The following is a 26273-nucleotide window of genomic DNA, read 5'->3' as shown; positions in this document are numbered from 1 at the left end:
ATGGTGATTGTCTCTATGAACAAAATACTGTGAACAGATTTTAGAAAGATGATCTTTTGGGAACTCCTAAATGAGCTAATGGCTGATACCTGAGCTTCTGGCTTAGAGTTCTGGAAAACAGAAGAACTGAGGGCATCAGGTAAAAAATTCTGACCTGGAGAGGATAACCAGATTTAGGATTAGGTGGCTGGGAGAGAGGAACTGGTCCTGGAGCCCAGCCAAAGAAAGAACTGGTCACAGTGAGGCCATCAGTTGTCATGGCTTAAGTGAGCTGAGACCAGGAAAAGGGATAAGGCAGCTGTTGTTAAGAGTTATCAAATTTATGTGTGATTAAAATGAGTCCCTATACTTTAAACGTCTGTCCATGACTTATGTCTTAGATTCTCATATTCTCTCTCTAAACATGGGAGGTCGCACAGAACAGGCACGGGAGACATTCTCGAGGACACGGTCTTAGAAAAAGGAGTAAATTGCTTAGGTGGGTCACACCTTAATCCTTGGATAGACCTACCTGGGAAAGCTTATTTAAGAAGAGTATGCTAAGTTTCGTTTATAGAATAATCACGTAACTAAATCAGAATAGTATCAGTTATTTTTCTTTGTGAGAGAAAATATCCAACCTCTCATTTTTTGTTTGCTACTATTGCAGCTGGCCTCCACAACAGTATGGCAAACGCATTCTGAAACCATCAATAATTAATTACCTTTTCTTCTGCTACTCGAACTCAAAAAGAAGTCACCATCCCTTCAAGGGCTTCTCCTCTAGTTGTGGAAAACAACCAGTCTTCAATGTAGCTGAAGTCTGAAAGGAAAAATAAAAAAGGTTAAAAACTATAGGATGTAACTTCCAAAGCTGAGAAACATGTACTTACATGAGATGGACCAAATTAGTTTGTGTTTAAGTAAACCTCTGAAAATACTGGACTTCGTCTTACTTTGTCAGTATCCCTCATTCCCATATGACCTAGCACGGTGAAATTTGAAATTGACATGCAATCTCTATAATTCTCCAGTTTTCTTCTAGTTGGCAATTTAAATCACGACTAACATTGCCTTGATCATACCTGTTTTAACCTGATTTAAATGGAAACATTTGCCATTAGCTACTGTAAACAGCAGGTTACCCTGGATTTCATCAACGCATAGTTCTCTTTCTTACCCAATAAAAGCGAGAAATTGTGGCAAGTTATGTCAAACAAGCATTGCAAACAGTTCACCCGCATATGCAGAGGGTACAACAACAGCCACAGACCAAATTACATATTACAAGTAGGAAGGGAAAAGTGCCAAGTATGCTTCCTTTATCTTGATAAGAGGTAGCAAATCCAATTATAATGGATGAACAAGCTATTATTCCCCAAGGACGCATTGAAAATCTCCAAGATCTTGAAATAAAATGAAAAGTGCTGCAATTTTTAATAATGTTGGATTAGCAGACTCATTCTGTGGATGCTTTCCTGCTGTGAACACATCTGCTCCTGGAGATTGTTTCCCTTCTGGCTCTGTTCTCTGGACCAGCTGAGTGCAACATCAGGAGCCAAAGGCCACCAGCCTTCCCAGGTGATCCGATACTAGGTATAGTGTGGCAGGGTCAGCCGGGCACCTGAAGATGCCACATCCAGAGCAAGGGCTTCCGAGCCCTCCCTGCTTCCCTTGCTATTTCACACCAGGCTCCCCAGGATCTCTTTGCCCTGCTGGGCAGCAGCAAAACACAATGTTCTTCCAGTTTTCCTTGTTCCTCCCCCTGCTTCACTCAGCCAGATGCTTTGCCTTAGTTTGTTTCTTCCTGTTTATAGCAGCAGCAAAAGGCCCTTAAAGACTGAAAGGCACACAGAACTGTGCTACATGTGTGAGAAGCTCTTTTGACAAAATTGTCTACCTAAAGAGATGTCTATGGTAACATGGCCCCCTAATTCCCCAAAACTCTGAAGTACAGAGATGCTCAGTTGCCAGGATATATTGGGGTGTGTGTGTGTGTGTGTGTGTGTGTGTGTGTATGTTCATGTATATGTATACACACACATACACACACACACGTATGTGTACACACATTCTGTGTGTGTGTGTGTGTATGTATATGTATATGTATACACACACACACACATATATGTGTACACACATTTACTCAATAGACTAATAAGCAGCTATTAGAACGGATAAATGTGAAAAAGAGAAAGCTATTTAGATTACGGTATATAGGAAAACACTTATATAAGAAATAACACTATTAAAAAGAGCAGAATGTAAAATTGTTCCAAAATGTTGATTACAAATTTACCAGAAGAATGATTAATATGGATATATATGATATATATATATAACTTATATATAATATACATATATATAGTTGAAAAAACTAAAAGGAGTTGGTTGATGACTATTAACTTATAGCAGTCTATGAAAACAGAGTAATAAAGCTCTTGCCAGGCTTAAAATATCAATCACAGAATGCTGTGACTAGAAGGGACTTTAGCTCAACCTTTTCATTTCACAGATTAGTAAATTTATACCAAAAGACATGAAGCGCTCATATAACTCCTCACTGGCAGAACGGAGACAAGCACGGGGATCTCCCCACTTGTGAATCTGTCCCCTACAGAGCAGACTACAGGGGACACATGCAAATAAATCAGGGTTCTTGTTACATGAGAAGCCATTATCCAAAGCCCTATTTAGTTAGGAGCTTTTCCAGAGAAACATGCCTTCAAAACACTGCGTATTTCCTACTAACCAAACATTTTATGACCTGAATCCCCACCCAAGACACTGTCCTTGTTCACAATCAGTGTGAGCCTGTCAGCCCGAGCCTGTCTATCAGTGTCTTGCACCTCCCACATAATGACAGATATCCACTGCAAACTGAAATCGCAAATCTTGCCCCCCAAATTCAGAATTTCATGAGGTTAATCAAAATGACATTAGAAAACGTGCCCAATAACAGGTAAAACAATGGCAAATGGTGACTTAGCAGTCTGATGAGAAAACAATCATTTAAGAGAAAAATTTTAAGTTAATGGCAAGACAAAAATTTCAACATGGAAGGAGTTTAATACTAAAGAATCTAAAAGTCACAAAGAAAAATGACTAAGACCTCGAATATTTTTATAAAACTGGCCATCTTGAAGATATAATGCAATGTCAAACATGACTTTAAAAGCACCAGAGCATACTATCCAACAATTTTGTCCAAAAATTTACTCTCTCAAAACAATCAAAATTTGATTCTTGCATTGCGCATTCTAAAAGAGCTGTGGTCAAAATGATCATTTAAATTTCATTAAATATAAACTAAAATAAATTTATTTTCATAATTTTTTTTGTGTTTTTTGGGGAGTAAGATAAAGTCCCAAAGCTTTTTTTCATCATGTTATAAAATTTTGGTTCCCACTTAACTGCATTCACTTTAAATGGCCTTTTTCTGGTTCTAATTATTCTCAGATAACAAAAAGCTGCTATGGAATCTTCAGAAAGAATTTTTTTAAAGTATAAGTCAGTAGTATGAGGGTATTTACATAATTTCAAGCCAATCATACATTTTAGAAGCAGGAACTTCGGATCTGGATATGAAATACTAGGGGACACTGTGCTTTTATTTTGACCCTCTGTCATGAAAAACAATGCAATTAATATTTTATTTTATACAAAATCAAAACAAAGGTTACACAATCATAAGTGACTGTATTTGTTTCAATTCTTTTAAAAAGTGTGAAAATATAATAATACATTCACCATCCCAAATTACATAATTAAATTTCAGCTTTACATCTTATTTTAGTTGACCAAAACCATGGAAAGACCTTCAAAAAGTTCTTAAGAGTTGATGATTTGCATGTTGCTATTAGTTCTACCATCTGCAATTATCTCTGGTTCTATATAAATCACGGTCTGAATTTCACCTGAGAACCATCAGGTGGGCTGAGTTTTTCTATATTCAAAATATTTATCACATGAAAATAGTTAATATTCAGGAATGTCTAACATTTACTTAGATAATGAAGCTATTATACTATCATAAAAACACAAGACTTCATTTTAGAAGCATCAATTATTCAGTGGAACATTTTCTTCCAGAAGAATAAGAATAGCAAGAAAATATTTTTTCCATTAAATAAAATTGCAACATTCTATAGTAGAAAGATATTTTTTCTTCTAACTTCCAAAGCTGTAACAATATTAGGAGTCTAAAGAATAATGAACAACTTAAAATATGTGGGATAATAAATAATTTTTTAAAGATTTACTTATTGGGGACTTTTTAAAATAATAGATAATAAACAATATATGATTTAGTTTGTTTACTAGTTCTGTCTTGAAAGTCAAGATTGAGATTATTGACTCAGTGTTGCTGTCAAATTTGCTTCACTCAAATGGCCGTGAATGTGTGGCTCAGGATTAAGATGTGACTAACAGTTGCTTCCAGGAAGGATGACAAAGCCGCAGCTCCCACAGCCACCAGAGGCTGAAGAACTAAGGTGTGAACTACCTGCCATACTCTACTATAGATGCTTGAATTACTTCAGCATCATGATCTAAGAACAACGAGAAGTTCAAAGTCACCCTCTTACATACTTGAGACTCATGCCAAGCGAATCAGATGAGGCCTCTCTTATGGTCCCTCCTGGAATGGAATTAGAGAGCAGCTAGAAATTCAAGGACCAGGGCTCTCCCTGCTCTCGCTTAATCAGGTAAGTTACCGTCAAGCTCAGTGAAGAACTTTGGTGGTTTTACAGCTATAAAAGAAAGTTTTGTGCAGTAAATCTGAATGGAACCATAGAAAACAAGAAATCATAAATTTGCTCCTTATTTTTGGCCAGCTGACTTAGAAGCAGACATTTGTCAACATTAAAACTGCCTTTGAAAGGAAATGCATTACTAAAATATTGACCCTAACAGATACCATGATTAAAATGATAATAAACTAACTCTCCCCTGCTCTGTTCAGCAACCACAAGGGAGGCAGAGCATACGCAGGTGCCCAGGTCGGCTCAGGAATTGGACACACTGAGTCCAGCCACTTCCTAAACTTGGGCAAGTTTCCTCACCTCTCCACGCCTTTTTACTCTCCTGTAAAATGGGTATTGGAACAAACTCATGAGATTTTTACAGCTTAAAGTGTTAAGCATGCATCGCAGTGCTTGGCGTACACAATGTTCAGGAGGTGAGTTATTCTTTCTCCGGCCACATACAGAATAGAATAACTTTCTACTTTCTCTGAAACTTGGGGGAAACTGCATAGGATATTTTCTCTAATTAAAGCTGAGCCTTTCCACCCAAAATTGTGACTAGAATTTTTTTTTTTTTTTTTACTGTGAAAACATGGAAAAAGTAATAGTTCAGAATGCAGCATTCTAAAATATTCTAAAATCCTTTTTCTTAACAGTTACTCCAGGATAGAATGACCCATATGATTTTGGTTTAATGGTCACTAATACTGACGTAGCGCCAGGCACCCTAAGTGTTTTCCATGCGTTGACTCATTTAAAATTGATAATAATTCCCTGAGGTAGGAACGGTGCTCATTCCCATTTTGCAGATCAGGAAACTGAGACACAGAACGTAAAGCAACTTGTCCAGGTGTTAGGGCCAAGCCTGGATTCAAATCAGGTGGGGCAGTTCCAGAGTCCACACAGGACTTTTGTTTTGTGTATTTATTGGGAGGATGGGAGAAGAAAAGGCAGGAAGGGAAGAAGGAGGAAAAAAACAAAACGGTCTAGAGATTCTCCTCCCCTGTAGCGCACAGGTACATAGCACAGAAGACTTCAGTTGTGAAGACGTCACCAAATACATTCTCACTGGCTGGTTCTTCAAATAAAAACATTCTATTTCTTAGTAAAAGGGCGGTATTTTCCTGGAGATATTCGGAGAAAAAAAAAGAGAGGCCTGGGACCAGGGAGAGAGAGAAAGAAAGAAAGAAAGAAAGAAAGAAAGAAAGAAAGAAAGAAAGAAAGAAAGAAAGAAAGAAAGAAAGAAAGAAAGAAAGAAAGAAAGAAAGAAAGAAAGAAAGAAGCATGTCATTCTAGATCTTACTACAATCTAAAACCAAACCACTTTACCACGACTGCACAAACACAACACACCTGTGAATTCCAGACCTCTCTCCCTCTGCAGAAACAGTCCTCAAAGCATTCTCCTCAAATATGATGCCTTCAAATGTGAGAAAAGCCAGAATACCAGTAGCTGTCACTGAAACAAATATGAAAATATATGTGCTCGGCCTGTGCAAGTTCGTCACCAATGGTAACCAGATCTTCATTCATCGTTAAATATTTTCCCCATTTTAGAGGCAAGTTTAAGAGATGGAATGTTTCGCCTGAAGCCACAGACTGAGATAGATATAAATATAGATATAGATATAGATATAGATACAGATATCGCAAAATTCCAGCTTCTAAAGGCTACGATGGGCCAAGGAGTCCAGTGAGGTTCCTGAAAGACAACCATCTACCCCAACCCACAGAGAGGCCCCTGAGAACTGTGATGGATGACCACTGCACCCAGTAAGAAGGTACATACCTGCTTCAACAAGGATGGGAGTAACAAATATTAATATAGTTACTATTGTGGTTATGGTCAATATAGTTACGGATACATCGTTTCCCCAAATACAATGTAGTGCTTTCTTAGTATAACCAAAGAAGAAAAGGAAAACTAGAGAATTTGGTACCTGTGGGAAACCTCAAGGTGAGAGACTGACATGCTAAACAGTATGAACCAATATAACCTTAGGGATAGAATTACAAGAAGACCGGGTGTTTTGGAGTAACCGTGGATTCGGAAGGAAAGATGGCTAAAGGGGGAGGGGCCTGAGGCATCTGCAGAGGCGGGCTCTTCTCTATTCTGCTTACGCTACACAACCCCTGGTGTTTCTGGAGACAGACGTCAAGGAAGCTAGGGAATCAGGGCTCCAGGGGCTAAGAGAACTATTTGTGCTAGAGGCCAAGAGAGGGCCCTGGGCTCCATAACAATGAAGACAGGCTAGGAATGAAGATGCAGCACTGCAAAAGCCAGGCCTTCAGCAGCCACAGGCAGCAGCTCACCTAAATCGTATAGAATGTACTATCTGCTTCTCTAAAATATTTATTTGTAATTTCAGAGGGTGAATAACCTTGATGTCTCCCATGAGAAAACCCTCCTGTGTGAATCACCTCACCCTCCCAAAAAAGGGGCAAATTTTGAAAGGAAATAAATCCTGTATTTCGTATTTAAAACTAGGAGGCTAGGTATAGACACTGGGGGAAGCACATTCATACAGATCGCTTGAAATTTTCTTCAAGCTCCGTTTCAGAATTGAAATGGACAGAAACACCGCCACCACAGGCGACAAGGTGATGAGGCTCTGTGCCCAATGTGGTGGCACCTGTTTAAGCAAAGAGGAGACAGCCTGGCGGATAAAGCACCCTCATCAAATGACACTGTACAACTATGTGTTTTAATGTGCTCAGAAGATAGATCTGAACAACTGGTTGACGGGCTGGATTTAACTCAGCGCTTTTCTTTGTCTCATAGCTGAATGAAAGAACGGATTTTAATAACTGAACAACCGCTGCTCGGTCGCCATATTTTTAATGATAACTCAGGACATGTTGAGACCAGGCTGACAAAGAGGATTTTTCTCAGCAAGATTTACTAAATTTTTCAGCGAGAACAATTGGGAGTGGTGGGCATTGGATGTGAAGCCAGATGGGGCCAAATCTTCAGGTAAGACAGGGGAAGGCAGCTCAGACCCAGGCCTCAGCTCGCCTGAGAGCACCCACATCGCTTCTGGAGGATACTGGTGACTTCCTCTGGGTACAACGGTGAACTTGTAAGCTCTGAAGAAAACAAACCCAACACACTGAACAGCGGTTTGGGTTCCCAATCCTCCCTTTAGACAAATTTGTAAGCAACTGGAAAGTGACTTTAAAGGCTTACTCTATACTAATGGGCTCTGGCTTACCCACGAAAGATGGAGGGAGGCTGGTTTCCAGACTCAGGGAGGAATCACCATTTTTCTTTGAAAAGAAAAAGAATGACATAGTAAAGAGTAAAAACGCAGATGAAGTAATTAATTCACCTACAATAAAGAGCAGCTCCACATGCAGGGTTTTTTAGTAGATATTTTGCCAAGACAGTTTCCGGCATAAGACAAAAGCTCTAAAATAAAAATGTAGCTTGAGAGCTAGGTGAAGAAGGCGCACAAGGGACCGCTGAGACTCTAACTTCGTTTACGTGTGATGGAATTCATGGTAGAACGAAGATCACCAGTCACGTTCTTCACTGAGAAAGCCCGTGGATAAGTATTTCCCCTAAAACACACTAGCCTCCAACCTGACCCCAGGGCTGCCCGCTCACCAAGAAGACACACTTGCAAAATCTTTCTACTAACAGGAGCCTGGAAATGTCACAAGAAGAATTCTGGGCACACATAACCTCCCCTTCCTCCCGGTGAATCCCCTCCCATCACTTCTAAAGCAGTGAAGAAATGGTATTATTTCCATTATTTATGTGACACCGTATTTGACTGTTTTCTTCTGCCACCCTCATCCCCAATCATGAGTTCATTCTTCTGGGGCATTTAGGTACTTAAATAAAACCAAGTTTGAGAAGCACGGTACTTCAGCCCATAACTTCAAGGCTCACCTGACTATTTGCAAAAGGAGGAAGGAAACAAGTAGTAGATACCACTGGTGTTACATGTTCCTCTTCTCCGTACTCCGGCCCTGCATCAGCCCGAACACGGGCCGCTCTCACGACGGCAGCCCCTCCCGGCACATATGATGTGGTTCTGTCTGCACTGTACCCTTTGTACATATGGGAATTCTTCCCCTCTCCCCAGCACCATGTCCCACGCTCCCCTCATGGCAAGGATACGCCCCGCAAGGTTCCTCTCTCTTTCATTCACAGCAGTGGGCACGTGACCCAGGCCGAAGAGATCCCTTGCATAAGATTTTATTCAGTAGCACTGGAAGAAATTGATCTCTCCTCTTTCATTCTGGGTCAAAGCTATAAGAGCTGTCCCAACCCTTTTTTGGGCCCATCTGCTGCAAGAGAACACGAGGGCACTGGAGTCCCCACTGAAGCCAGCTTCTCCCTTGGTCTTTTCTAGTATGTAAGTCAACAAATTCTCTGTTTTGCTTCGGTTACCTGGAGTTGGAGAGGTGGGGGATGCGTAACCCCTGGCTTTCCTCAAGAAGCTGAAGGCTTTTTTTTTTAATTAAAAAAAGAAAATTTTTATATCCAATAATATACCCCATTATTATTTCCTATAAAAAGATTCCTCCTTTGGACAGGAAATAATCTGTCACAAAAATATTCATAAAATGGTCACTTAACGTTTTATGGAAAATTGTTCTAACTTTATACTTGAAATCTTATAAGTAAATGGTTTAGCTACAAGGCTCCAAGTTTTCTTTTAATATATTGTGACATTCTAATAAGTTTGAAAAAACACACGAAAGACTTTTTAAATAATTATGTCATGTCAGACAGGACATGGTGGCATCTTAAAAAGTAATAAGCAAAGGTGTTTCACAATGAACTATCCCAGGCTAAAGCCTTTAAAGACTTCTATAAAGAATGGAATAGGTGCTACTATTTGGACAATGTTCCATCAAAATAAGAAAAACTATTGAAAGAAAAAACTCCACAGCCAACAGCACAACCAGACACCTTCCTGCAGCATCTACATGTCCTAGGGGACCCAAGCCAAAACCATTCATTGAAGATCAATGTTTATCAGATGTGGCAGGACTAATCGATAAAGTTATTGTTTCATAAACAAGGCAACCCTAACAGGCATCAGCTCAAAACTTATTATGGTGGCACTGAAAATAAATCCCCAAACTGACATAGCTTACGGACCTTTGACCTTTCGTGACTTTCAAACTATCTGTGGATAACCTGTTCACTCAACATGTCACCTCCTCATGGAGCTGCCCTAGGTGTCTCCTTGTCCTGGTACAAAGCCCCAACTTACAACTCACTGTTGACTTGTTGCTTTTTGTAAGTCTGCCTCCGACTCTAGGAGACCGGAGTTTGTACCAATCTCACTTCCTGGCCTGGATTCTTAACAGAAATTGACAGGTTGCCTAACAAATAAGCATTCATTAAATGGATAAATGAAATTTTCTTTCACTTTCTTGTAAAAACCAACAAAAATAAACAACAACAACAAAAAAAATCTTGGCTATTAGGATCTCAATCAAGGTAATCTAAAAATGTGAGGGGCCCCAATGTAGGCTTGAGGGGTAATGTGAAATAATCTAGGCATTTACTCTTAATATAGGAAAAGGGAAAGCTTAGTTTTTGTGAAAAGAAAAAAAAATTCTAACTTTAAAACCGATCCATGATCCTTCCCTCATTTTCATATTTTTTTCATCAGTATTTTAAAATTTCTCTGGGTTGTTGTTTAAGATTCTCTTCTAACATTGGATTTGACAGTGACTTGGGTCAATTCAGGGTCAAATACCAGATACTGAGCACATCTGTACTTCCCCTTCACAGGCTGCCTGTGCTGATAAAGGACTGTCAGCCCTTAAGCCATCTCTGCCACCTGGTATCAGAAACCCTCCTTACGAAAATCACATCTTCCACTCCAAATGAATTCCTTTTCTCCACTCATGAGCTGCTAATTCATGCCAAGTGAAGCAGAGACAGGGCAGAGGGACAGAACACAGGTCCCTCTGTCAGCCAGCTCTCCAGATGCACTCAGGCGGCCACTGGGGCTCCGGGCTCAGAACAAAGACCCCAGCGTGGGGCCAGCAGGGTGGACACATGGACCCAGGCAGGAGACTTCTGTTATGTGAACAGTCCAGACATCAGTGGCCTCAAAGGGTGGAGAGAGGCATCATGAGGAATCCCCAGACCTCTCTACAGGAAACAGCGCCCCGAAACAGGGGTTGTTTTCCATCCCATATGGAATTCCTCAGCAGCCCTAAGAAATAATCCAGTTACAGGTAAAGGCAAAGCCCTCTGCAAGGTAAGTGCCAGGTGTGTTCATGAACTGTGTGTTTATTGCTATAGACAGAGTGCTTGTGCCTCCCCCACAATTCGCAAGTTGAAACCAACCCCCAATGTGATGGCATTAGGAGGTGGGGCCCTTGGGAGGTGATTAGGTCATGAAGGTGGAGCCCTCATGAATGGGACCAGTGCCCTTATAAAAGAGACCCCAGAGAGCTCCCTTGACTTATCTACCACGTGAGCAGATGGCCATCAATGAACCCGGAAGTGGGTCATCAGCAGACACTGAACGTGCCAACACCTCGATCTTAGACTTCTCAGCCTCTAGAACTGTGAGAAATCAGTGTTCGTTATTTAAGCCACCCAGTCTATGGTATCCTGCTAAAGCAGCCCAAACGAAAACATTTATTATTGTCCAAGTTCACTAGTATTTCCTGCCTTGGTGGGCTAGGCTCCCCAGCCTGCCACCCCCAAAATTGCAACCACTTCTCCCTCAGCCAAATCTGTGATTTCCCATTAAGTTTTCCAAGTCCACAGAGTTCGTTCCACTCCCTACGTGTGTGTTCACTTAGTAACTGAGCACGTACTAAGTGGTAACATAAAATATGTTGTGCTACAGTATTTTTGAAACGTTATACCATGTCTCCCTCACTAGCAGGGTTTATTTTCTCATACTCTTTTTTTTTAAAGTCTTCAAAGCATCTAACATAGACCACCATATAGAGTAATTTCTCAATTATTCACCAATTCCATCTAAAATTTAATTGATCATTTCTCCCAACTAAGAAAAATATTTACCAGTGAAACTAAAAAATTAACTATTATTTATTTTCATCTGAAGAAATGTGAGAAAGGTGATCCTAGAACACGAACTCTTCAAACGAGAGAGCCAGGATAAAAGAGGCGACATTTAATATTACTCTGGGGAAGAAATCATTCATTCACAAAACACGCTCAGCTTTGGAGGAACAGTGACAAATGGCATCACCTCTGTCTTGGAGGATCTGCAGCAAACAGAGGAAAGAGGATGTCTGAACACAAAGGTGCACCGAAGTTCCACGTGTGCTGTGAGTGTAAATACACGAGGGCACGCACACCTGGTGCTCCCAGCAGCACTCTCCACGGGCCGCTACTCCTCAGAAAGGCTGTATTTGTTGGCTAAATAATACACATAGAAGTTTGAAGGAAAACTCATTCTTTCTAACCAATGTTTGATCCATACAGAGCCTGCCCCACATAAGAAAATGGGTAAATATGTTAGCTAAAATACTTTCCAGGGTCTTAAACTATGATTTATCCTGGTAACATCTGAAGTGTTTATAAACAAAATAATAAAGAAACAAAAGAGACTACCCCATATTTGTTTTTAAAAAATTAATATGTAAGACTTCAACATTCTAAGGAAAAAAAAAAAAAAAACAACAAAACAGAGAAAATAAATTCAAGTAACTATGGACCAGCGTGCTTTAATTGTACTCCCTGAGTTGTGTAACTTCCAGTCCCTAAAAAAAATTGCAGGAAATTGTGATCCTTATACAGTAGTCTGCTGGTGTTTGATGCAGGTACTGTTATGTGTACTGTAGGTAGCATAAAGCAAATGATTAAATCTACATCTCCTCTGGGGTACCCCGGTTTTCAGTGTGGGAAAAGGGGAAGATACAAATATGGAGTTAGGGAAAAGTGAGGAAGGTGGATTTCAATGGGAGAAGAGCAGTGTAAACTAGTAACTTTTTTCTTAAATTTAATTCCTTGCTCTGACCACAGAAAAAGCCTAGAAACAAGGGCACACATCGGCACAGAACACACACAGCACCCAGATTTTGATTTCTAAGTACCGTCCCCTGAAAAGGAACCAGGCACCAGGCTCCATGGAGGAGTGTCTGATTTGAAATCTGTGGCAATGAAAGTACAATATGAACCCAGAACTTATATTGTCTTTAAAAATGGAGAGCTCATAACGATTTGCACCTTAGTGATCAAACTCGAAGTTACCTAAAGCGGGATAACCTAATGACACCTGCCCTCTGAAGTGATTGAACAGGAAGTGCACAGCAGCCCTTCTGGACAAAAGCGTTCAACCTGAATTGAATCATTAGGAGCCAGTGAGGCAAACCCTGCCCGTGGGACGTCTGTCACGATCACTCGTACAGAGTTTGAAAAAAGGACAGTTCCGTGAAAAATAAGTAATGGCAAAAGCTCTATTCTAGATTAGAAGAGACTTAAGAAGCAAAAGCAAAAAAAAATGCATGAACACTAATTGGATCTGGAGGTGGGGTGGGGATAAAAAAGACATTTTTGGACAACTGGAAAAATTTTAAAGGAACTGCATATTAGATACTTTTATTGGATTAATGTTAATTTTATTCAGTGTGATGATGGTATATTATTGTGGTTATGAGGAGACTGTCCTTATTTTTAGGAAATGTCTGAATTATTTATTGAGGGATAAATTTTATGGCATTTGCGACTTATGTTCAAATGGTTCATTGAGGGAGAAAAACGTATGTGAATAACAGTTGATAAATCTAGGTAAAAAGTATAGGAGATTCATTCAACTATTCTCACTTTTTTATAGGCTTATACATTTTCAAAACAAACGCTTGGAAGAAAATCTCAAGGAAAGGAAACTTTAAATATCTTCAAATATCATGCCATTAATTTTGTCCTAATTTCTGCTAATGACTATGTTTGTTTGTTTGAAGGTATTTATGGTAGTGGTGGTACCAATAGCAGCAGAAACCACAGTTGTAGTAAAGAACAGTATTTTACAGATTAGATGCGCTTTTAAAATAGTAATTAAATGGATTATAACCAGTCAAAAATAATGTGGCATATTTACAAAAATAGTAGTGAAAGGCACTGTGCTAAGTACTTTTCATAAATTATCTCATTTACTCTCATAATACTTCTGATAGGTACTATTATCATCCTCATTTTATAGATGAAGAAATTAAGATGTTAAAAGGTCATATATAGTATAGCTTACATATATATATATGTACATATATACACACACACCTATTTAATATATATACATACATATACACATAGATAGTATATATCAGGGCTATGACTTAAACTCAGGTAGTCCGACCCACTAAAGCAAGGGGAAAAACAACTTTTCCAAATGTGCAAACTTACATTAGTGGAAAGGAGAATAGGTTATCATGAAACAAAAGATCCTGACACATTTTGAGAGGATGATTATAACTATAAAGACACAACTGTAAAAGAACACAACGCGGAAGACTTAGAAAAAAATACAATATGTAAACAAACAAAAAAGCTACTGAAATTAAAAAATAATATAATCAAAGAAAAGCTACAATAGAAAGATTAGAAGATAAAGTTATGGACATCTCCCAGAACCCAGAGCAAAGGGACAGGAGATAAAAAATTAAGGATAAGATAAAAAGACAGAGGGCTAACCTTTGACTAATAAAAGTTCTAAAAACCATAGAAAAGTGGGAAAAAAGAAAAGTAAGAAATTATCAAAGAAATAGTATAAGAAAACTTCCCAGAGCTAATGAGGCGCGAGTCTTTAGACTTCAAGACTTCAAAGTTATGCGGAACTACCTCTCAGTACCGATCCGCCCCCTTCCCTGTCCCCTTTCTGATCCCGGAGCTGGACCATTGCCAGCTGACATCAGGTTAAGCTTTGTTAGGGTGCTGGAGGGGGTAGTGCAGGAGGAAGGGGCTTCTCTGTCAGGTGTGTCCTGGCTAGCTGCTCCTGCGGGGCCCAGTGGCCAGCAGCATGAGGAATGCCTGGGGGGCCCAACCCCCACCGGCTTACTCCCCCACCACGAGTCTCGGCAGCACTCTTGCAGGTAGTTTCCACTGAGTCTGGCAGGCACCCAGAGGGCTGCTTTCCAGTGAGGTGCAGCAGAAGCAAGCCTGGGACTATCCCCAGCCATGACTCGTAGGCACCGAGTGCATGGATTCCCAACAAGTTCTGTCACCTTGTAAGCAGACAGTGTGTACCGGGGCTGCGTGCAGCTCCTGGCCTGACTGGGATGGCAGTGGCAACAGGGCCATGACCTGTCCGAGGGGGTCTGACGCTCAGCTTTTGGGGTGGATGAGGGGCAGTTACTTACCAATTTGATCCTGCCCTAGAGGTAGTGGCTGCTCCCTGTAGTCGTCATTGCTGTATTCTTTACATTCTCTTTTCCAACTTATTGGCTAATCCTCTGCTAACCCCGTAGTAGTTAATCCTCTGTTATTAATGAATAATTCTTTAAATTTTCCTTTTTCAAATTTCTGTGATTTTTGTCTCCTGAACAGACCGTAACTCATCCATCCACAGATTAACAAACAAAAGGGAAAAGAATCACACCCAGACACAAATAGGATAAAAAAATGTTGGCCTGTGACTATCCTTAAAGATGGAGTTCTGAAAACATTCTTAGCCAACTTCGCTGAGGGGCAGCTCTCCCCTAACACCCTCATTAATGGTGTAAAGATAAAACCAGTTTCTTCCGGAACCATGAGAATGCCATCTCTGCTGACAGAATTCCCATCCAACTAAGTCCAAGTCAGGCTGCTCCAGAGGTCATGGTTTAGGAACCCATGGGAAGAGGAAGGGAAGCTGCAGTTGACCTACAGATCTTGCCTTGGCCCTGTCCCAATATTACAACCCACAAACTGTCCCTGAGGTGAGAACTCTTGCCCTGAGGGCCTAGCACTGAGGGAAGTCATCCAGCCTTTGAGTCATGGTCATCAGATCCTTCAGAGACCACTAATTATACAAGACTTCCTTTGCTTTACTCCTAGAATTTGTGGGTGCTATGGAACCAGACAAGCAGGAAGCAGCTGCAGAGCAAGAAAAGTAGGAATCCACCCAGGTATGGATGCAGGGTCCCTAGATTTAAATGCAAATAGCCTCTGGCCTCTCCTGTCCAATACAAGAACCACGGGCCACACAAGGCTGCTTGAAATGTGACAAGTACAATTGAGGAACTGAATGTGAAATTTTAACTAATTTTAATTGATTTTAGTTATTTTTTTAAAACTGAAGCAGTATAAAATATTTTTCCACTAAATACAAGTGTATTGCTGTGGGAGCCTACGCCTCACTTTGAAGGCAATATTGCTTAAGATGGTATTGGTGTGTTGTAATACGCGACTCCACATCCAAACACATCACCGATCTACTTACTTGGTGTTAACAAGATGATTCAGTTGAAGTGATTTTTTTTCTACACATTGATGTAACACTACAATATGTTCCTTTGAAGTTGGTATTGGTGTATTGTAATACGCGACTCCACACCCAAACACATCACCGATCTACTTACTTACTTGGTGTTACCAAGATGATTCAGTTGAAGCGATTTTTTTTCTACACATTGATGTAACACTATAATATGTTCCTTTGAATATTTTTATTCAGACAGTACAAATTATAGTGATAATTATATAAATTATAATTGGTAGTTAAATGAAAATATTTTTAATTAAAATATTTGATTAAATTTTTTTTTAGTTTATAAAATGAATTTGGTAAAATTTTCGAATTTAAAAGTCTTACTACCGATATAAAATTGAGTGGAGATAAAAAAGCTAGTATTATGGTCAAAACGGTAAAGGACAAAAGAGACTGAAAGAAAAAATGTCATGAGCAATTACAATTTGCTGTGGCAGAGCAAAATAAAAAAGCTGTTTATTGCATTAAAAAATCAGAGTTAAAGCAGACAATATTAATGAGAGATGATTTCAGCAAAGACTCAGTGAATTTGATGCTAAATTTCCTTTCAATAGTCAAAAAGAAATCAATGAAGTTAGTCATCTGAAATCAGAATTAAATATCCCACGAAAGTTTTTAAAATAATTTTTAAGAAAATCTGAGCTTGTAACTTTGGCCAGCTATAAAACATCTTGGATTCTTGAACAAAAACAATGACAACAACAAAACCATTTTATATAGGGAGATGGCACAGGAAATTTATATTTAGTTACGGAAATTTTGTTAGAAAATTATGACGAAAAGATAAAAAAGATATTGTACAGAAAGTGAAAGATTTTAAATTAAGCAACCAAACAGCTGTCCATAGAATATAAGATCTTTCCAATACTATGAAGTAAATAAAGTCTAAATTTGAAAAACCACGAGCAGTTTTCTTTAGCTTTAGATGAGTCATGTCATATAAGAGGCATCGCCTAATAAGGATCTGGGTGCATTTTGTCTCAAATGATTTCCAAATTTATGAAGATATTTTGTCATTCACAGCCTAAAAAAACTGAGCACAGATACTTTCGAATCTTTTATATCTGTCAGAGAAGAATTTTAGATATGAAAACAGAAAGCTTCTATCATGACAGACTATTCCAGCTACGTCTGGGTCAAAAACCGGACTTACTAGACTTTTAAAACAAGAAACAAGCATTTCTCTTAGTGCTTCTTTCTACTATATGATATTAATTTGTAGTCAGTTTTCTGAAGCACATTCTATGAAAACTATCATCAATCTTGTTCGACTTGTTCAGTATATACTTATAAATGCTATGAATTGCCACCAGTTTATAGAATTGCTGAAAGTGAAGACAGTGAATTCATTGATCATGTGTTCTTTGCCAATGATTTTGGCTGAGTAATGGAAGAGTTTTACAAAGATTCACTGTAGAGTTAACTCCAATTCAAGATTTTCTTTAAACAAAAAGAATGCTTGTCAATAATAAAGACAAAACAAATAGCAGTATGATTTATGTTTCTCACTAGTTTTCACACTGCACCTTAACAAGCTAAATTTGAAGCTCCGGGGGGAAAAAATGCTTATTTATGACCTAGACAAATATGAGAATTTATATCAAAACTTCTACTTTTCATATAAGTAAAATATAACAGTTTTATACATTTTTCTAACCTGAATCAATATGCCAAAGACTTAATCGGAGTTAAATGCACTATATAAATTTCCCTCAAAAATCTATAATAAAGATTTGAAGAATACTTTATTGGGATTAATAAATTTAGAGTTAATTTTTGATTTTTACAATGCCTTTTTGAATTTGATGTAATTTTGAGTTGGCATAAGTTAGTGGATTTATATAACTTGAGCAGACATAACCTTAAAAATAATATGCTTTTGTTTCAAAGAGTCAAATCAATTCTTCTGAAAAACATGAACTAGTTTTGTCAATTGGGATGCAAATATTAAGAAATAATATTTTTTGACACTTGATTCAGTTATTCAAAAATGTAAGTATGTTTTGAACTTGGTTACACAGATCTACTTTTTCAACTACAGGAAAACCTCAGAGATATTGTGGGTTCAGTTCCAGACCACCACAGTAAAGTGAGTATCACAATATAAAGGAGTCATATCTTTTTGCTGGTAGAGGGTCTTGCCTTTGATTTGTAAAAAAAATATATCTGTGGTGTGCAATAAAGAGAAGCACAATAAAACAAGGTATGCCCATATGAATTTTATGAAATCTAAATATGGACCAAGTATTTCAGATGAAAATGTAGTGTCTGAATTTAGAACTGCTATAACTCTACCATACAAACCAAATTTCAAGGCAGTACAGTAAAAAGTAAATAAAATGTACCATTAATATTTTTATACTAATTACATGTTGAAATTAGAACATTTTAGGTAGACTGGGTTAAAGAAAATATATAATTGAAATTAATTTTATCTTTATCTTTAAAAAATTTTCAATTTGACTACTGGAAAATTTAAATTACATATGTGGTTCACATTATATTTTTATTAAATAGTTAGAGGCACTGGCTGCTCAAAGTAATCTTTTTCAATGTCATTTGAAAGTTTCTTAGAAATGAAGAATCTTAGGCTCCAGCTGAAATCTACATAAGAATCTGAATTGTACAAGAAATCACATGTTTAGCCAAGATAAAGTAATAGGAAACAGATTTATCTTTTTGTCTGAGACATCTTAAAAAATGAAGAAAAGAAAAAGAAACCAGACAAAATATATAAAGCAATACTTTTCAGAAGACAGAGCATCAGGAAGCAAATGAGGTGAGACTATGATTTTCCCAGATTATTGCCTTAAGAAATTTCCTGGCCAAGGCACAGGGAAGGAGAACCCTGGAAGAGCCAAGCGGACTCCCTGAGTTGAGGATACAAAGCTGAGAGTCTGCAGACCAAGTGTTTGAAGGACAGAGGAGAGATCTGCACAGAGCGAGAACCCTAGATATCTGCAAAAAGTCATCCTTGAATATTCAGCTGAGTACTGATCAGTGCATGTATGTGAGAAAACTACATGGGGGAAAAAATACCAGAAAGAATTAGTGGTAACACTTACTGGGGCTCATGGCTAATGATAGTACCTGTTTCCACCAGACAGACTGGAAAACCTCATAATTCAGGGGCGTTAGGTACTCAGGAAGATCTTGCCTCTATAGTGGAGAATAATTAGCCCCACTCTGCACACCGCTCTAGTTCCACCTAGCAAACATTAAAAGCAAGACACAAAAAAATCAACTGTCTCCAACTAATACAGCTACGTCTCAAAACAAAGCTCAGGAGTATTTATAGCAATACAAAGACATCCAGCACCCAAGAAAATCACTCATAATGTCAATTAAAAATTACCAGACATACAAAGAAGCAGGAAAATACAACCCATAATGAGAAGGAATGTCGATCAACTGAAATTGACCCAGAATTAAGATGGATATTAGAATTAATAGACAAGGATGGATGGTCAAGATTTTAAGTAATGATGTGAATATATAAAAATGCAAATTAAATTTCTAGAGATGAAACCTACAATGTGCAAGATGAAAAATACACTGGATAGGATCAATGGCATAACAGACATCATGGAAGAAAAGATTAGTGGATTTGAAGACACAGCGATAGAAACATCTCCCTCCAAAAAAAACAAAGAAAAGAGTTTGTTTTTTTTTAAATGAGCAGGGCATGTATGAGCTGCGGAGACAGCTGAAGTAGCCTAATATATATGTAATTGGAGCCTTCATTGGGGGAAAGGGCAGAAAATAATATTTAAAGAAAAATGGCTGAAAATATTCCAATGATAATAAAAATATAAATCAAAAGCAAAAAGGAGCTCAACTAACCCCAAGCACAAGAAACACAAAGAAAAATACACCAAGGCACTACAATTAAATTCCTCAAAACCAGTGATAAAAATAATTGTAGAAGCAATCAGAGTTAATGGATGTGTCATAGAGAAATAAAGGTAAAGGTGACAGCAGATTTCATGTCAAAAACAATGCAAATGAAAAGACAATGAAGCAACATCTTTAAAGAACTGAAAGGAAAAACTGTCAGTCTAAAATTCTATACCCAGCAAAAATATTTTTTCCGAAATAAAGGCAAATAAAGACTTTATCAAACATATAAAAGTAGAAAGAATACATCACCAGCAGTTCTGCAAAATAAGACCTGTTAAAAGAAGTCCTATAGCATCCACTTAGAAGGAGAATGATAAGTAAAACTATAGATATACACAAAGAAATGAGGAGACTGAAAATGACAATTACCTAAGTAAATATATGATTTATTCTTTAAAAAAGAAGTGATTTCTAAAACAAAAACAACAATTTACATGAAGTTAATTACACATGTAAAGTAAAATATATGATAACAATAATACAAAGGCCAAAATGGACTGTGATTAGTTAAAGATGTATATTGTAAATCCTAAAGCACCACTAAAATAACTAAACAAAGGCAAATGAAATCATTAAAAAAAATACTCAACTCTTACGAAGGAAAACAGAAAACAGGAAAACAAAATAAAACACAGGGTAATTAGAAAACAAATGGATGATAGACATCAAACTAACCATATCGACAATTACATTAAATATAAATGGTCTAAAAACCATCAATTAAAAGACAAAGATTACCATGTTGGGAAAATATAAAATCAAGATTCAACCATATACTGTCTATAAGAATTGGACTTTAATATAAAGACACAAATAGATTAAAAATAAAATTATGGAAAAAGATATACCATACTAACACCTATCCAAAGAAAGCTAAAGTGTCTTTATTAATACTGGACAAAGGAGATTTTAGAGCAAAGTATATCATCTGGTACAAAGAAGGTCATTTCATAATAATAAAGTAGCCAATGGGTCAAGAGGACATAACAATCTCAAACATCTATTAATCTTAACAGCCAAGCTTCCAAATATAGGAATCAAAAACTGATAGAATTGCAAGAAGAAAGACAAAGTCACAAGAATATTCACATATTTTCATACTGCTGTCTCAATATATTAAATACAATATATTAAATAAGCAGAGCAAGTAGACAGAAAAATCAGTAAATATATAAAACTTTGCACAAGATCCTCAAAGTTTGAGAGGCGCTGCCCTACACTACTCGTACTGGGTAGACAGTTCACATTCAGGTCAACTGCTGGCAAGTTTTTCTTTTTGCTTATTACTGGTATCATCATAACTGGTGCTCTTTTGTCTGGCTTCCAGGCTAACGAGGAATTAGAGGAGAAGGTATTTTCAGGAAAGCTAATTATGAAAAATTATAGGATTTAAAGATGGTAGAGTTGAAAGGTGCTGCACTTATTTGTCTAACAAACCTGGAAATAACACCAGCCTCAGTGTGAAGAGATTAGCTTTCCAGCACATCTGCTTGAATAATCCCAGTAAGGACGGGGAAGGTCAATATCTTCAACAACAAAGCATGCTGGTATCTCCATTTTGATCACTGAAAATCCTGAGACATCATTCAACTCAGTCAATTCTTTCCCTTTTAACCCTCGATAAAGAGCTTTACGGTAGTAATTTATATTTCTCTAACAACTGTTGCCTTACATGTCATAATGGATTAACAGGGAAAGGGAGAGGTGGAACAGCTTTATAACAAAGTTTAAAGTTGTGATATATCATAAATAACTATAACTGTCTTAAGCTGTTTTTTTTTAATCCCATTGGAAAAGCTCTATCACTTATTACTTCTTCAATTAAGAGTGGAAAAAGACAGGCTAGGAGTCAGAAGACATGATTTTCAGGCCAGACCTAGTTACCTGCTTCCTTTATGATCTTCTGTAGAAAATTTTTCTTTGGAGACTTGTGAGCCTTAATTTTCTCATCTATCCAAGAAAGATAAGACGAGCCCTGTTCGTCTTACAGAGTGCACAAAGAATTAAAATGTGATGCATGTTAAACCATAAACCATATTTAAAAATACAAGTTATTATTATTTTGAATGATTATAGTCTTGGTTCCTCCTATTAGTATAGAAAATCAAGAGGTAACTGGAGGGGGAAACTGTTCAATATCAAGCTACTGTTTTTCTCCTTTTTAGATTTATACACTCAATATTATGTCAGAAACCATGAGTTTTTGAAACTCAAAAATTTTCCAAATTACCACTGAAAAGATTTCTCTGAAAGTAATAAAGAAGTGTAGTAACAAAACATAGTGAGTAACTTACCCAATACTACATCAAAAAGCCCTAGAAGTTAAGAAATTTTGGCTAAACAGTGGTCCAAACTTTCCCTAAAAACCCTACTAGAAAGTTAAGAAAACAATGGCAACATTATACCTAAATTAAGCTGTTAAAAAATAAAATAAAAGAAAAGAACGAAAGAAAGAAGGAAAAAGAAAAAGAAAACAATGGCAGTGGTCTTTGGAAGATACACACATTAGAACAAGAACAGCAGCAATGACCACAAAACTGTGTTTTCACCGAGTTAGACACAGATCTGGGATAATCAACGTCTTTAGCAAAAAGCAGGCAAATACTTAAATCCTATCCTCTAAACCCAGTGTGGACTTAGAGGCACTAAAAACTCCAACCCCAAATTTGATAGGTTTGTTCTTAATTTTTTATTACGTTAGCATCAAGCCGCACTTCTGGAATCCCCTATTACACGTATGACTTTCACTGTGATGTCACTACCATTTATCAGATTAGTGCACTGAAAAATGAGTGTGACCTTAGGATTGGAAGATCTAGGTTTCAGTTTCAATCCTGTCACCCACTAGACACATGATTTTGCCCAGTGAGTTTATCTCCATGAGCCTCAAAACTGCGTATCTATGAAATGGGAATAACGCTGCTTACTTGATGTGGTGGTTGCAATTATATGATGTCAGAAAAGTGAAAGTGCCTAGCAGAGTGCACTGCACGTAAATGCATCACAAATATTTATAAACTTGAATAAGCATCTCTTAAACGATGATTATTCATGATGAGTCATTTTCATAGTATTTTAACTGAAACTTCCTGTATTCATTGTTCGGAAGGCATTACTCTTAGCAAGAGCTGTTTGTCCTACCTGACTACAAATGATACTTCAAGTAATGACAATGATAATAATAATAATAGGAAAAACATCTTGAAGGAGAAAAATTCTCTCATACTATGACAAATTTTCATCTTTTAACTTGTCTCCATTATCCTATCTTAAAACTAAAAAAAAAACAAAACAAAAAAACCATTCGATTTGCAGGCATCCTCATATTTATTACACTTGGTGATGACTGCTAATTGGTGAGGCTGAACACAATAAAGGCAATTCTTCCACAGTTTATTAACTCTCCCTGGTTATCCCTAGAATCAAAAAAATGGAAAAACTATTTGGAAACTATAAGATGAAACAGAAAAGCCACTCTTGGGTAACTATCAGGAATCCATGTGAATTTGGCAACCAAAGAGCATAAAAAACTTGGAGAAGAAAAAGGTTTGGGTGATGATTATGCAAACATAGCGCTCAACTTTTAAAGCCAACTTCTAGCTGCAATGGGAAGTGCTGGCGAAGAAAACGTACCTTGGAAACCATGGCTCATGGCTGTGAGGCGGGCGAAACCTGAGTGGGTTTCTAGATGTTAGTAGTTCTACAGCCAGATGGGACATGTTACAATTTGAACCTAGAACAGGTAATTGTACTCAAAATGAAAGTGAGAAGTTTTCCAGTTTTCCACAAGTCTGCAGTTTCTTCTAAGGTTTTTTTTTTTTTTTTTTTTTTTAAGAAGCCTAGACGTTAGAGATGGAACTAATTTGTTCATGGAAAAAAAACAAAACAGAGTGCTTTCACTGCCTGCTGTAACTCTTGTTTTCTTCCAACACTGTGAGAACCGAGTATAGAAAAATATGCCACGCGATGAAAGCCTTTATTTTTTTTTAAAACGATGAGGAAGTCTTTTTTTAAAAAACACACAGATGTTGGGTTTACATAATCAACCAAAACATTTTTCTGTCTTATAATTTTCTTGTCAAGCATGTAATATGTTTTTATTTTTCCTGGAAATTCCATGTCAGAAGTATGTAATGATTGTTTTTCAATAGATAATTGGATAATTCTGAGGTCAGAAGGCAATATATATATATATATATAAATCCTATTTAAAAGTCTTAGACTAAATTCATTTTTAGGAGTGGAATGGAAGTGGTCTAACTTTGCTTGAAGTAAGTTCTCTCTAAACTTGAGTTCATGGTCTATCAATTTTCCAGGAATGTAGGTTCTCAGCCTTATTTTTAGAGATTTTAGACTTAAAATCCAATGGTCTAAAAGATGCAGTCTTTAAATTAAAAAAGCATGTTTACTTGCAAATTTTCAGTCATGCAATTTCCTCATTATGGCACAGAGTTCAAGGACAGAAGTCTGTTTTTCTCCTTGCATTGCTATCAAGAGCTACATCTGACAGGACATATAGACACAGCCCCGAAGCAGCACATGCTTTTCAAAGTGTATTCTGGAGCCACATAGTGTGATTCATTCTAAAGAAGCCCGCCCCTTTATCCTCACTGGTTCCTTGGGAAGAAGGCAGGTTCTCACTTTCCTTTCAAGCCTCTCCTTTTCTTCGAGGGAGGTACATTTCCTCCTTCCTGCCTGACCAGTATTCTTACAATCACAACTGGGTTTTATCAGAAATACATACTTGTAATCCTTAAAAGGCAGAAAAGAGAGGGTGATAAGAGAAGGTAGCCTACACCATGCTGGATGTGAGACAAGATCTTAGAACGCGGTGCACACCGATAGGCTTCTCCTTGATGAGGAACTTACTCTTTACTTCAACAGACCTGAAATAAATCCACTTTCCTCACCCCAAAACAGCCCAGAACAGCAAGGCAGAAACCAGAGGCTGTTGGCTGCGATGCGCAGCACCAAGAAAAGAGGCAGAGAGCTGTGGGGTACAGTCCCCCCACCCGGGTGACAATGAGCCTGGTAGCCAGTTTCTGCAAAGTTTGGCGGAGGGAAAAGAAAGTCTCTTTAGAAATACACTTGGCGAAACACTGAATATAAAGGATCCTCTGAGAAAATGCATAATTACCGACGCACAGTCGCTGTCTACACTAGATCCCCATGGTACAGTGAACCCTCCAGCAACATGGGCTTGACCTGCACGGGTCCACTTACACACGAATTTTTTCAATACATATACAGTCAGCCTTCTGTATCCCTGGGCTTCACATCTGCAGATTTAACAAACTGCGGTTGGAAAACAGTATTCTCAATTCACGGTTGAACGTGGAGGGCCGACTGTATGCATTGTTCCACGCCATTGTATATAAGGGACTGGAGCATCCGCGGATGGGTATCTGAAAGGGTCCTAGAACCAATCCTTCATGGATACAGAGAAACAACTAGGGAGTCAACAGTTATTTGTGGATTTTTGACTGCATGGGCGGGGTGGGGGTGGGGGGTGTCCAGCACCCCTAAGCCTGCACTGTTCAAGGGTCAGCTGTATTTCCTTTATATGACAGTAGGTGTAGTCTAGACACCGTTTACACAAAATGGCTCTCCAGTTTCTCTCTTCCTTCATTACATACAGTGCTAGAGATGCATGGAGCAGGAAAAGTAAACCCAGGAAGACAGTGATTCATCCTCTCATTTACTGCATAAAGTTTATGACTTTGGATTTGAGTTCAAACCCAGACTCTATTACTTATTACCTTACTTCACCTGAGGCACTGAGCCTATCAAAGCTTCCGCTTATACAACTGTGCTGATTAAAAGAGGCACAGCGTGCCAAGCCCTCAGCAGGGGGCCTGGCATACGGTGCAGTCAATCCGTGATGCAACAGCACCCACACCATCACATCCTATGTCTCTGTTACTCCTGGAATGTGCTTCCGTCACAACACTGATGACACCTTCTTATGCTTTGTGCTTAAAATGTCTCTCCAGACTGTAAGCTCCATGAGACAGGATTCACTCTATATTTTTAATACTAAGCCAGCGCACAGACACACTCACTCGCCATGTGGTTGACAAATGTTTGCTGAACAAACAAGGGATTGAATGAACGGTCTGTGTGATTACTTTCTTTCCTTGTTTCTGTATAATTCTGATTAAAAAAAAAAAAAAACCAACAAAAAACAAAAAACAACTTTTCCCCAGACGTTGTTACAGACGGACGACTGGAC

General features: G+C 38.0%; 1 protein-coding gene across 1 annotated transcript in view; it reads right to left on the bottom strand.

Moving 5' to 3' along the window:
* SVIL (supervillin) overlaps window positions 1-26273 on the bottom strand; it is a 202954-nt gene that overhangs the window by 168772 nt on the left and 7909 nt on the right. The window contains exon 2 of the mRNA XM_025041258.1: window positions 705-802. The gene's annotated coding sequence lies outside the window, so the exon portion shown is untranslated. The remainder of the gene's footprint in view (window positions 1-704; window positions 803-26273) is intronic.

This window comes from Pteropus alecto, unplaced genomic scaffold (assembly GCF_000325575.1).
Source record: "Pteropus alecto unplaced genomic scaffold, ASM32557v1 scaffold269, whole genome shotgun sequence".
Taxonomy (NCBI): Eukaryota; Metazoa; Chordata; class Mammalia; order Chiroptera; family Pteropodidae; genus Pteropus; species Pteropus alecto.
This window is presented reverse-complemented; position numbering and strand designations above follow the sequence as displayed.